Source organism: Heterodontus francisci, unplaced genomic scaffold (genome assembly GCF_036365525.1).
Source record: "Heterodontus francisci isolate sHetFra1 unplaced genomic scaffold, sHetFra1.hap1 HAP1_SCAFFOLD_102, whole genome shotgun sequence".
Classification (NCBI taxonomy): domain Eukaryota; kingdom Metazoa; phylum Chordata; class Chondrichthyes; order Heterodontiformes; family Heterodontidae; genus Heterodontus; species Heterodontus francisci.
This window is the reverse complement of record NW_027140380.1, coordinates 194,753-206,087: the sequence shown is the minus strand read 5'-3', so window position 1 is coordinate 206,087 and position 11,335 is coordinate 194,753. Positions and strand designations below refer to the sequence as shown.

General features: G+C 47.8%; 1 non-coding gene across 1 annotated transcript; it reads left to right on the top strand.

Moving 5' to 3' along the window:
* Positions 1-1,360: 1,360 nt before the first annotated feature.
* Positions 1,361-1,432, top strand: trnaw-cca (transfer RNA tryptophan (anticodon CCA)). Its single transcript has one exon. It is a non-coding gene; the product is annotated as a tRNA-Trp (tRNA).
* Positions 1,433-11,335: the final 9,903 nt, after the last annotated feature.

Below are 11,335 nucleotides of genomic sequence, written 5' to 3'. Positions count from 1 at the left end.
TCTCCTGTGTTTGTCTGTCAGGTTTGTAATTCAATTTGTTTTGGATATTGAAGAGAATCTCTTTTCAGATGATTGCACATTGTACTGTGTTTAAAGCAACCAACTTGTAAAATGGCAGATAATGAATGTTTCAATACCTGTGTGACCAGATTCTTCCAATGCTTTTCAACAGCTAGATTGATGATGCTTGCAATCTGTATCCTGTGGAGAATGGGAGTGGAGAATAAAAACATGGTGCATGAACAGGACAGACTGTGTAAAATGGGAGCACAGAAATACTGCCACCTCATTGAAAGTTAATGAGATTTATTCGAAGTCAGACACCTGTCCACAATGAACAAGTGAATACATTAATTGTCCACTTTCAATCTAAATGGGACTGAGGTTCCAACAGAAAAGTTTTCTGGAAAATACCTGCTGCAGTTTTAAAATTGATGAACTGGAACATCTTATACTAACTTTCAAATAACTGGAGTGATTGTTTAGGTCCCATAGTGGAGAGAAGGAGTTGTTTATAAATATAAGCAGAAAGACACATTTGTGGATTGGTGAATGAGCTTTATCTTTCTGAAATGTATTTGTCCATTGGTTGCAGGTCACTGGAAATTCTTTTTTACATTTCAATTGTAGCAGCAGCAGTTAGCAGTAAAATGTCTGATTAATCAGAGTAGTGGGTCTGGGAAACACTTAAACAGCCGAGACCCTGTAAAACAGAACTCCAAGTAATAGTTTAAATAAGGCACTGAACTGACAGAGCGGTAAAGGCCTGCTCAGGTCAGGAAAAAATACCCGACCCGAACCCGACAGAACCACATTGGACCCAAGCCCGACCCGGCCCGAGTATCTCCATTTATTTCCACGCCCAAACACACCCGAGCCTTACCCGACCACCGGAATGTTCACTTTGCCGACCTCCCGATTTCGAATCTACAGGAAGCTGCAGCATGAGCGCAATGACGTCATAGAGATGCTCACTTGCTCACTGAGCAGACTCAGAGTTTCCCTCCTTAATGACCCGGACTCCCAGCTTTGGTTGGCTTTTCAACTTTTGACACTTATTAAACTCAACTTCCCAGCAGAGTTAAATGTAATACTTACTGTGTGTGTCACACCCGGACTCAGTCCAACCTGGACCCAGCCTGACCTGAACCTGGCCTGACCCTACCCGAGTCCAAAAGCCAGACCCGGAAGAGCGACCCGACATGACCCGAACGCGACACAGGTCGTCGGGTCCCGTCGGATTCAGGTCGGATTGCAGGCCTTTACAGAGTGGAGGTCAGATGAGCATTGAATTAATTTCAATCACTGAATCTAAACAAGAAGTAAATCTGCCAGGAATGGAAAACTTTGCTTTATCTGTGAGCTTGTGGCACAACGGTAGTGCGTCTGACTCCAGATCAGAAGGTTGTGTGTTCAAATCGCATCAGGCTCAGTTATGTTTTCCAGCAGCTCAAGTTCTTGGATTTTATATCAGAAGAGAGTTCGATCTATTGGAATGTTCAGTGAATGGTTGAATTTCAAGATCAACTTTAATAGATTAAAGACCTGATTTCTGGTTCCGTTCCATTTCCATGCTCAGTTCTTATTTCACACTGTTTTATATCAGAACAATGTTTCAGGGATGTGATGTGTCCATTGTTTGTACAATTGCTCTGTCACCCAGTGTGAGAAATAAAACACAAACCGCCCAGCGTGCGGCTCAAACCCATACCTGGCTCTGTCTATAGGCTGCTTAGTTCAGTTGGTTAGGACGCAGTGTTGATAACAACATGGCTGTGGATTTGATCCCCATGTGCACTGTCACATGGTCAGTCATGAATTTGACACATTTTTGTAACACTTAAAATCCAACTTTTAGATGCAAACAAGTTTACATAAAATGTCAGAGGGAACTTATTTTGAATAACATCCATTATATCTTTGTCACTGGTCTGGAGTAACACAGAATTCTTTCCAATTATCTTCCGTTTGCTGATAAACGTTGAACTCGTGGCCTGTTCTCGTTAATGGTCATGAGCAACAAAAACAGACAGAGCGAGTCTGACCGCCCAGAGATGTGGAAAAGGCTTCAGTTTGGGACAAATGCAGCAAACCAAATGTTCACCCTGCCCCGAGAGAGTCAAAAACTGGGGGAAAGGACACAGGGAGATAGAGAATAAGCTACAGCAGACAATGTAAATATTTCCCATTCTTGATATCTCTCTATTCCAATCCAACCTTCAGAGTTGGGTAAATAATTTCAGTGTAAATTGTGCAGCTCAAGAGTCAAAACCAAAAGGCGATGCAGAAGAAAGGAGAACTGCCAAAACCCCAGATTGAACCAGGAATCTTCAGTCTAACACTCTCCCAACTGAGCTATTTCAGTCACACAGGCTTGGGATGATAAGTGGCAAGTAACATTCGCACCACACAAGTGCCAGGCAATGAATATCTCCAACAAGAGAGAATCTAACCATCTCCCCTTGACATTCAATAGCATTACAATCACTGAATCCAGCACTATCAACATTATGGGGGTTACCATGGGGAGCCATACAAATAACGTAGCTACAAGAGCAGGTCAGAGGCTTGGAATCCTGAGGCGAGTAATTACAGTGCAGCTGTTGGCTCCACCCCAGGGGCTGAATTTGTTCTGTAAACCATGAAGCAGCTTCCTCTCAAATCCCAGGTTTATCAATAAATCCTCTTACAAAAGCCCCAAAGTGTGATATATTCCTCTCACTCATCCATGACTCTTGACTCCCCAAAGCCTGTCCACCATCCACAGGGCACAAGTCAAGAGTGTGATGGAATACTCTCCACTTGCCTGGATGGGTGCAATTCCAACTCAAGAATCTCAACACCGCCAGGCCAAAGCAGCCCGCATGATTGGCACCCCATCTGCAAACATTCACTCCCTTCACCATCGACGCACAGTTGCAGAGTGTGTACCGTCTACAAGATGCACTGCAGCAATGCACCATGACTCCTTAGACAGCACCTTCCAAACCAGTGACCTTTAACACCTCGAAGGGCAAGGGCAGCAAATGCAGGGGATACCACCACATGAAAGTTCCCCTCCAAGCCACACACCATCCTGACTTGGAACTATATCGCCGTTCCTTCACTGTCGCTGGGTCAAAATCCTGGAACTCCCTTTCTCACAGCACTGTGGGTGTACCTACCCCACATGGACTGTAATGGTTCAAGAAGGCAGCTCACCACCACCTTCTCATGGTCAATAAATGCTGGCCGAGCCAGCGATGCCCACATCGCATGAATGAATGAACAAAAAAGTGAAGTATCCCTTGTGTCATTGTTTTGGTAGAAAATATAACCCTGGTGGAATTGTCCCTCCCAATCACACCTCGCTTCATAGAACATAGAAAATGGAGAAAAATTATGGCACAGAATGAGACCATTTAGCAATCGTGTCTGTGCCAGCTGAAAAAGAGCGATCCAGCCCAATCCCACTTTCCAGGTCTTGGGAATGGGATCTGAACAGATCTCAGAGCTCACATTATGTGAATGTTCTGTTGAAGTATTGCTGAGCTGATATATCAGGGGAGATTCACACTGTTAGACACAGTGTGAAATACATTCAAGTATTTATAAAACATTGTAACATGTGAGTAATATTCCCCATTGATTTCTCAGCACTGATGGATTGTGAAGTGGGAGACAGCCAGAAGTCTCACTGATTCACACTGACCATGAGCTGAAAATGAAATGAGATAAAGTTCAATCTTCAGCAGCGAGTTGCTGCAGAGAGGTAAGTGTCCTGAATCAAGAAGAGACTTTCTCATACTGCTGTTGAATCTCATTTTAAACACTCCTTGAACTCTCTGCCGAGGAATTCAGAGCTGGAGAATGCCTGTAAAATCAGCCTAAAAAGGAAATAAAAAACACCCATCGTGGGGCTCAAACTCAAAAACTTGAGATTCAGAGTTTCATGCTTTCATCGACTGAGCTCACCAGGCCTGAGACAGTGTCCCCGTCCTGTCTGTTATTGGACGGTGCAGCTGTTGCCTCCACCCCAGGGACTGAATTTGTTCTGTAAACCATGAACCAGCTTCCTCTCAAATCCCAGGTTTATCAGTAAATCCTCTTAAAAAGCCCCAGAGTGTGATATATTCCTCTCACTCAACCAGAATAAAAGTTGCATCTTTTGCTCTTTTTACCTTCCAAACATTGACTTCTATTTTTCTCAGCATTTATTTCTCTCTCTTTTTTATATTGTGCATTTCCTAATAAACATTTCATTTCAATTATTTATGAGGGATGAAATGAACAGAAGAGATTTTCTGCAATGGTACCAGGGGTGTGGGACAGAGTGAGTGGTTCGGATCTGGATTACACTGCCTGAGTGTGCTGGAGGCAGATTCAATCGTGGCTTTCAAAAGGGAATTGGATAAACACCTGAATAGAGAAAATTTGCAGGGTTACAATGAAAGGGCAGAGGAGTGGAATTAGCTGATTTGCTCTTGCAAAGAGCTGTCATGGACATGATGGACTGAATGGTCTCCTTCTGTACTGTAACCATTTGATTCCTTGATTCTAACTCTGTCAAAGTTGTTCTGAACTTGCTCTGCTCCAAGGAGAACAACCCCAGCTTTTCCAGTCTGAAGTTATGAGGAACCATGGGGAACCCACTGTAAACCTTCCTCCAGACAGAAATACAACTGTTCACCACTACACTGTGACCCAGCTGTTCACAATATACATCAATGATTCGGATGTGGGGACCAAATGTAGTATTTCCAAGTTCGCAGATGACACAAAACTAGGTGGGAATGTGTGTTGTGAGGAAGATGCAAAGCGGATCCAAGGGGATTTGGACAGACTTAGTGAGTGGACAAGAAAGTGGAACATGGAATATAATGTGTAAAAATGTGAGGTTATCCACTTTGGTAGGAGGAACAGATGTGCAGATTATTTCTTAAATGTTAAGAGATTAGAAAGTGTAGATGGACAAAGGGGCCTGGGTGTCCTTGTCAATAAGTGACTGAAAGCTAACATGCAGGTGCAGCAAGCAATTAGGAAGGCTAATGATATGTTAGCCTCTATCACAAGAGGATTTGAGTACAGGAGTAGTGAAATCTTGCTTCAATTGTATATAACCTTGGTTGGTCTGCAGTTTGGAATACTGTGTGCAGTTTTGGTCCCCTTACCTTAGGAAGGATATCATTGCCATAGAGGGAGTGCAATGAAGGTTCACCAGACTTGTTCCCGGGATGGCAGGACTGTCCTATGAAGAGAGATTGGGGAAACTGGGCCTGTATTCTCTAGAGTTTCAAAGAATGAGAGGTGATCTCATTGAAAATTACCATCTATTTAAAGGGATAGACAGGGTAGAAGAAGCTATTTCCTCCGGTTGAGGAATCTAGAACCAGGGGACACAATTTCAACGGAAGGGGAAAGTCACTTCGGACAGCGATGAGGAGAAATTTCTTTACTCAGAGGGTTGTGAATCTTTGGAATTCTCTACCCCAGAGAGCTGTGGAAGCTCAGTCATTGAGTATGTTTAAAGCAGAGATTGACAGATTTCTAAATACAAATGACACAGGGGATATGGAGATAGTGTGGGAAAAAGGCATTGAAGTGGATGATCAATCATCATCATATTGAATGGTGGGGTGGTCTCGATGGGCTGAATGGCCTACTCCTGCTTCTATGTTCCTATCAGTCTGCTAACTTCATATGCATGCTGTCATTGTCCCTTTTATTACATGGGCTTCAGTTTTACTGGCAGTCTAGTATGTGACATCATCAAGAAGGTTTTCAATAAGTTGAATAAGGAGAAATTGTTTCCAGTGGCAAAAGGGTCAGTCACCAGAGGATGTATTTATCAGGTGATTGAGAAAAGAACCAGAGGCGAAATGAGGAATGATTTTTTATCCAGTGATGTGTTGTGATCTGAAATGCACTGTCTGATCAGGACTTGAAAGCAGATTCAGTGGTAACTTTGAAAAGCAATAGGGATAAATACTGATAGGAAAAATGTACGGATTCCAGGAAAAAGCTGAGCAGCAGGACTAATTGGATAGCACAACCAAAGAGACAGCACAGACACAATGGACCAAATGGTCTCCTTCTTTGGGTATCAGTCTATGGTTTTATGAACATAATGTTGAAACAATTCGCTGAGTTGGAAGGGAGATGAACCCAGATTCCGGGTATTCTAAACACCAGAACCAAACCAACTGAACAAGCCTGTTGTTTAATCTCTGTTTTTCACACCAGCTTCTCCTCGCTCTTTCTGTGTTTCCAGCCTGGTCTGTTCCTCTGACCTTCATTCCTGACACTTTATTGAGAATGGCCAATTGGAATGGAATACATTGGAATGGATTTTTCTGTCGGCGGCTGACATGGAGGGCAGACTTCGCACATCCACACGGCAAGAAGGCATTTCAAGTATTTATGAGTCCAATTGTCAGCAATTTTATTCACTGGATCCAATTGAACTAATAGCACACGGGAACCATGGGGCTTCAGAGCCTCGCCTGGTTAAAGGAGGTGACTGGGAGGTGGGAGCTGAGTGTTGGCTTCACTGGGAAGCTGTCGGGTGAGGTAGCGTAACTTGGCAGCAAGGGTGGAGGGGGAAAGGGCATCCGGAATCACTGTCAGGAGTGGGGGCCAATGTGCCAGCTCTGCAGGGGGAGCTGCACCAGGGTGCCATTGAGGCAGTGCCACCTCAATGAGGGTAAATGTGAGTGGGTAAAGAGTGAAGTAAATGTGGCTGGGTGTTGTTTACTGTGAAGGCCTTGCACTCAGGGAGGGGCAACCTGTCATGGGCCTCATTCACCCTGGATTCGAGGCTCCCGTTGAGGAGGAGTAGAGAGGGAGGGAGGGAAGGGCAGGCACCAGCAGGGACACCACAGCAGCTTGGGTGCCCACAGGAAGGCCAGCCTCGAACAGGAGGCTGGAGAAGGAGGCAGAGGAACACGTCAGCCAAGGTTCAACTACCTGCAGATGTCTGAGTGATAGTGTCTCCACAGACTGCACCTCTCCACGGAGGTTGTCACTGATCTCTCTGCCATGATGCAGCTGTGCCCCATGGGACTTGGTGGGCACCTGATGCCGGTGTCACTGAAGGTCACTGTGCCACTGAACTTCTGGATGACCAGATCATTGCGGGGATCCACTGGAGATATGTGTGGAATCTCACAGTCTGTGGTGAATCAGTGCATCAAGGAGGCCACCAATGTCCTCTTCAGGAGGGCCGGTGACTATGTGCACATCGATCCAAACAGTCAAGCTGAGAGGGCTATAGGACTCAGGGTCATCGCTGGATTTCCCCAGGTGTAGGGTGTCATTGACTGCACCCATGTGACCATCAAGGCTCCTGCAGACCAGCCAGCAGCCTTCAACAGGAAGGGCTTCCATTTGCTCAGTGTGTAACTGGTCTGTGACCATCACAAATGGATCCTACAGGTGTGTGCACAAATCCCGGGAAGCAGCCACAACGCCTGCATACCAAGGCAGTCGCAGGTGCCAGAACTTTTCCGTGGCCCCATGCGCTTTCTGAGATGGATTCTTGGAGACAAGGGCAACCCAGTGAGGACATGAGTACTGACGCCTGTGAGGAATCCACACAAGGATGCAGAGGAGAGGTACAACACCTGCTGCGGGTCAACCCAAGTGATCATCAAGGAGGCCATTGGTCTCCTAAAGATGAGATTGAAGCGCCTGGATTGTTCCAGTGGAGTCCTTCAGTACGTCCCGGTGAGGGTCTCGTATATCGTGGTGGTTTGCTGTGAACTGCACAATCTGGCATTACAGAGGGGTGAGGTGTTGACTCGTGAGGAGATCATGGAGTGTGATGTCTCCTCTGATGATGAGGATGTGGAGGAGGATAATGCCCAAGCAGTGCCAGATGAAGGACCTCAGGCACAGCTGGAAAGCCACCATGAGATCCACACAAGGGAGACACGAGACACCCTTATACATTCACGTTTCCTTTGAGCCTTACCACCTTCTGGAACCAAGTCAATAAAGTCTTAGCTTTAATCAGCCCTGTTGTCACCTCCTTCCTTCTGCACTACAGCGCCCAGGTACACATCGCACAGTGGCAAGGCCGAAGCTTTGAGAACTCAGGGCTTGGTCCCTCACTTCCAGCCCCTTGGGAGGAAGGGTTTAAATTAAGTCCCAAAGGGCATCAACAATTAGAAGGAGACAGAGTGAGAGAACATCATTTCTTTATTCTGTGTGACACCAAACACAACCCTATCCATCTGGAATGTACATTCACCCGTGAACCCCTCAGTGAATCTAGGTGCTCTTCTTAAATCTTTTCCGGGTGCTCCTACGTGGTGCTCCCCCTGCTCTGGCAGCTGAGGTGGAGACAGGCAGCTGACCTTGCTGCCCCATGGCTTGGGATGACATTGGTGGCCGTCCACTGGCTGCCTGAGGCCTGGAGGGCCCCGGCACACTAAGGGCCTCCTGCACAGGTACAGGGACCCCCCTCTGTCATCGAGGATGATGGAGGCACTGGCATCACTGGTGTCACTGGCAGAGGGACTTTCGAGCTACTGTCCACACCAGGAGCACCCTGAGAGGAGACCCCAGATGTAGCAGCCAGCTGCTCTTCCCCCTTATAAGACACACTTGTACCTCGCTGCTGACCTGAGAGGGACGTGGACCTGGTGGAGAATTCAGGTGCCTCGTCCCCCCTCTCACCTTGTCACCGCTGGATGGAGCTCATGGACAAAGTGATGGAGTGCAGGTCTGCGAACATCTCTGGCAGCCACTGATTGATCGGCTGGATCTGGCTCTCCATGAGAGTCACCAATCTCTCAATGGAGGAAGCCAGACACACCCCCATCAGAGACAGTGCAGCACCCAAGGCCTGGATGGACTCCTCCACCATCCTTGTTTGGGTACACATAACCTCTGGCAACTCTGCCAGATGTTACCTGACCTCTCGCTGCAGCTGCGGTATTTCCCGTGTTGCTGGTGACACCAGAGGCATGTCATCAGCCTGGGGCTCAGTGTGGGCCTGGCCTCCCACAGACCACCAACTGTCAGTGGCCTCGGTTGTCACAGCCTCCGTCAGCTGCCCGGGCCTGTCTGTGATGTGCTCATCAGTTTGCGTGAGCGTTTCTGTTCTGGTGGAGGGTGCAGGGGAATGATGTGATGGTGCACCATCTGAGGCTCCCTCCTCCTCCTCAGACGTGTCCGGCTGTCTCCCAGTCTCTCCAGCTCTTTGCTTTTGTCGTTAATCCGGGCCTTCATGAGGAAACAGGGACATTGAATGGTTACGGTCTGCCCATCGTGACATTCCAACCACCCCTACTGTGCAGCTCCATTGATGCAGTGGTGAACAGATGAGCAGTGTGGCTCCTTTGCAGCGGATGCTCCCTTGTGCCCCAGGAGATGTTCACTCACTCTCTTGGGTAGATGCCCCTGTCTCTCCATCAGCTATGGAGCAGCTGCTTTGCTGCCCGGCCTGTTCCATGGCCTCCTCCTCCATCGGGATGTGGACACGGAGATAAGGCACTCCACCGCCAGTCTTTACACGCTCTTTCCAATTGTGGGATGTCTTCTCCTGCAGACACAATGATGAACAAAGTTAGTCTCCCAGCGGGGACAAGCCCAACATCTCTGATGGTGATAGTCCAGCAGTCCATGATGTGGACACACATATGCCTCCTGCATGCGGCCCCTCTCGAGGGACTGTGTGAGGTTATATAATGACTGACGTGTGCCTCTCCTGCTGCCCTTCCCCAATACACATGACTGGGTGGTCACTCCCTTTCCACTAAACATTCCCTCTCACTCTGCCACATGCAATGTCCAAAGGGTCCAAAGTGCTTTGATTTGTCGCCTGAGCAACCTGGATCAGGTCATTGACCCACTTCCTGCACTGAATCCATTTCCCATGGCTGCTGACCTCACCTACTATCTCCAGCCAGCTTTGCTTGGTCAGGTGGACAGGTCTCCACCTCCCATCCCTGGGGAAGAGGATCTTGCACCTTTCTCTTGTCACCTGGAGGAGAACCTGCAGGGTGGCATCGCTAAACCGTGGCACCATGGTCACTGCAGGCTCGCATTCAGCTCCTTACCCATCAGGCAACAGAGGCAGCAGAATGGGTCCTGGGGCATCAGAGGCAGCAGAACTGGTCCTGGGACAGCAGAGGGCTCTCAGGAAGACACTCCTTTCAACCAGGCAGCAGTGAATGCAGGGCTGGCAGCCCTTTAAATATGGTGCCAGCACCTGCCGTTGTGTCAGATGTCAGTGCCATCGGCACCTCGTTCCTTGCCTCTGGTCCTTGTTTACATGGGCCCCACGCCTCCCCTTCATTAACTTGTCGGCTGCTCCGTGATCGGAGTCTGTCGGCCACATTGCACTCGTGTGGTGACGACACCCGCTTCCGGTGCCTCTGCCGAGAGCCGCACCGTTAGTTTAAAATTCAGCCCATGGGGTCAAGAGTGGAAAATCTCCCCTCTGATTCTCTCTACTTAAAATGAAGGAGACACCAAATTAAAACTGATGAAACCAGGGATTGTATCCTGGTTCTTCAATCTAGTGTTCTCCCAACTGAGCTATTCCATCCTCACTGTGAGCTCATCTTCATTGGAGACAAATATAACTCCAGGCGGAATTTCCCCACCCGTTCATTCCTCACTTCAGGGGAATGGGACCCGACCAGATCGCGGAACTCAGATTATGTTAATGTTCTGCTCTTGATATCTTCATATTATTTTGCGTTTGAGCCACTTTTAATCAGGTTCACGGACAAATTCTTCTATCATCCCTTCTCCCACATTCTCTCTCTCTCATTCATTCTTTATTCCTCACAATCCAGAAAGGGTTAGGAATCAGAGCTCACCCACAAACCCTCTGCACACAGACCTCTGTCTGTCACCCTGTTTGCTCCAAGATCCAAGAGACCAGTCAATAAATTACACTCTTTATAAACACAGAAAGCTGCCTCACAGTGTTGGACACAGAGTTAAATACACTGAAGTCTTTTGAAAAAAGTTCATCTTACGGGCTGTGTTACTGAGCCCACAGAGCAGGACAGGCCCAGGCTCCAGCCCCAGCCCCACCTGGGCTGTGTTAGCTGATGTCACCTGGTGTGATACTGAGCCACATGGAGCAGGAAAGGGCCTGGTTGTATTCATGGCCTGTGTTGAGTTAACTGAACCCACCCAATGTTGTAGGAGCCACACAGAACAGAATGGGCCCAGGCTCCTTCCTCAGCCTGAGGGATGATAGTTCATCTCACACGCTGTTGTACAGAGCCCCACACAGAACAGGAAAATCCCAGGCTCCATCCCCAGCCTGTGGTATTTTACTTCATCACACCTGGTATGGTACGGAGCCCCCAGAGCAGGAAAGATCCAGCTTCCA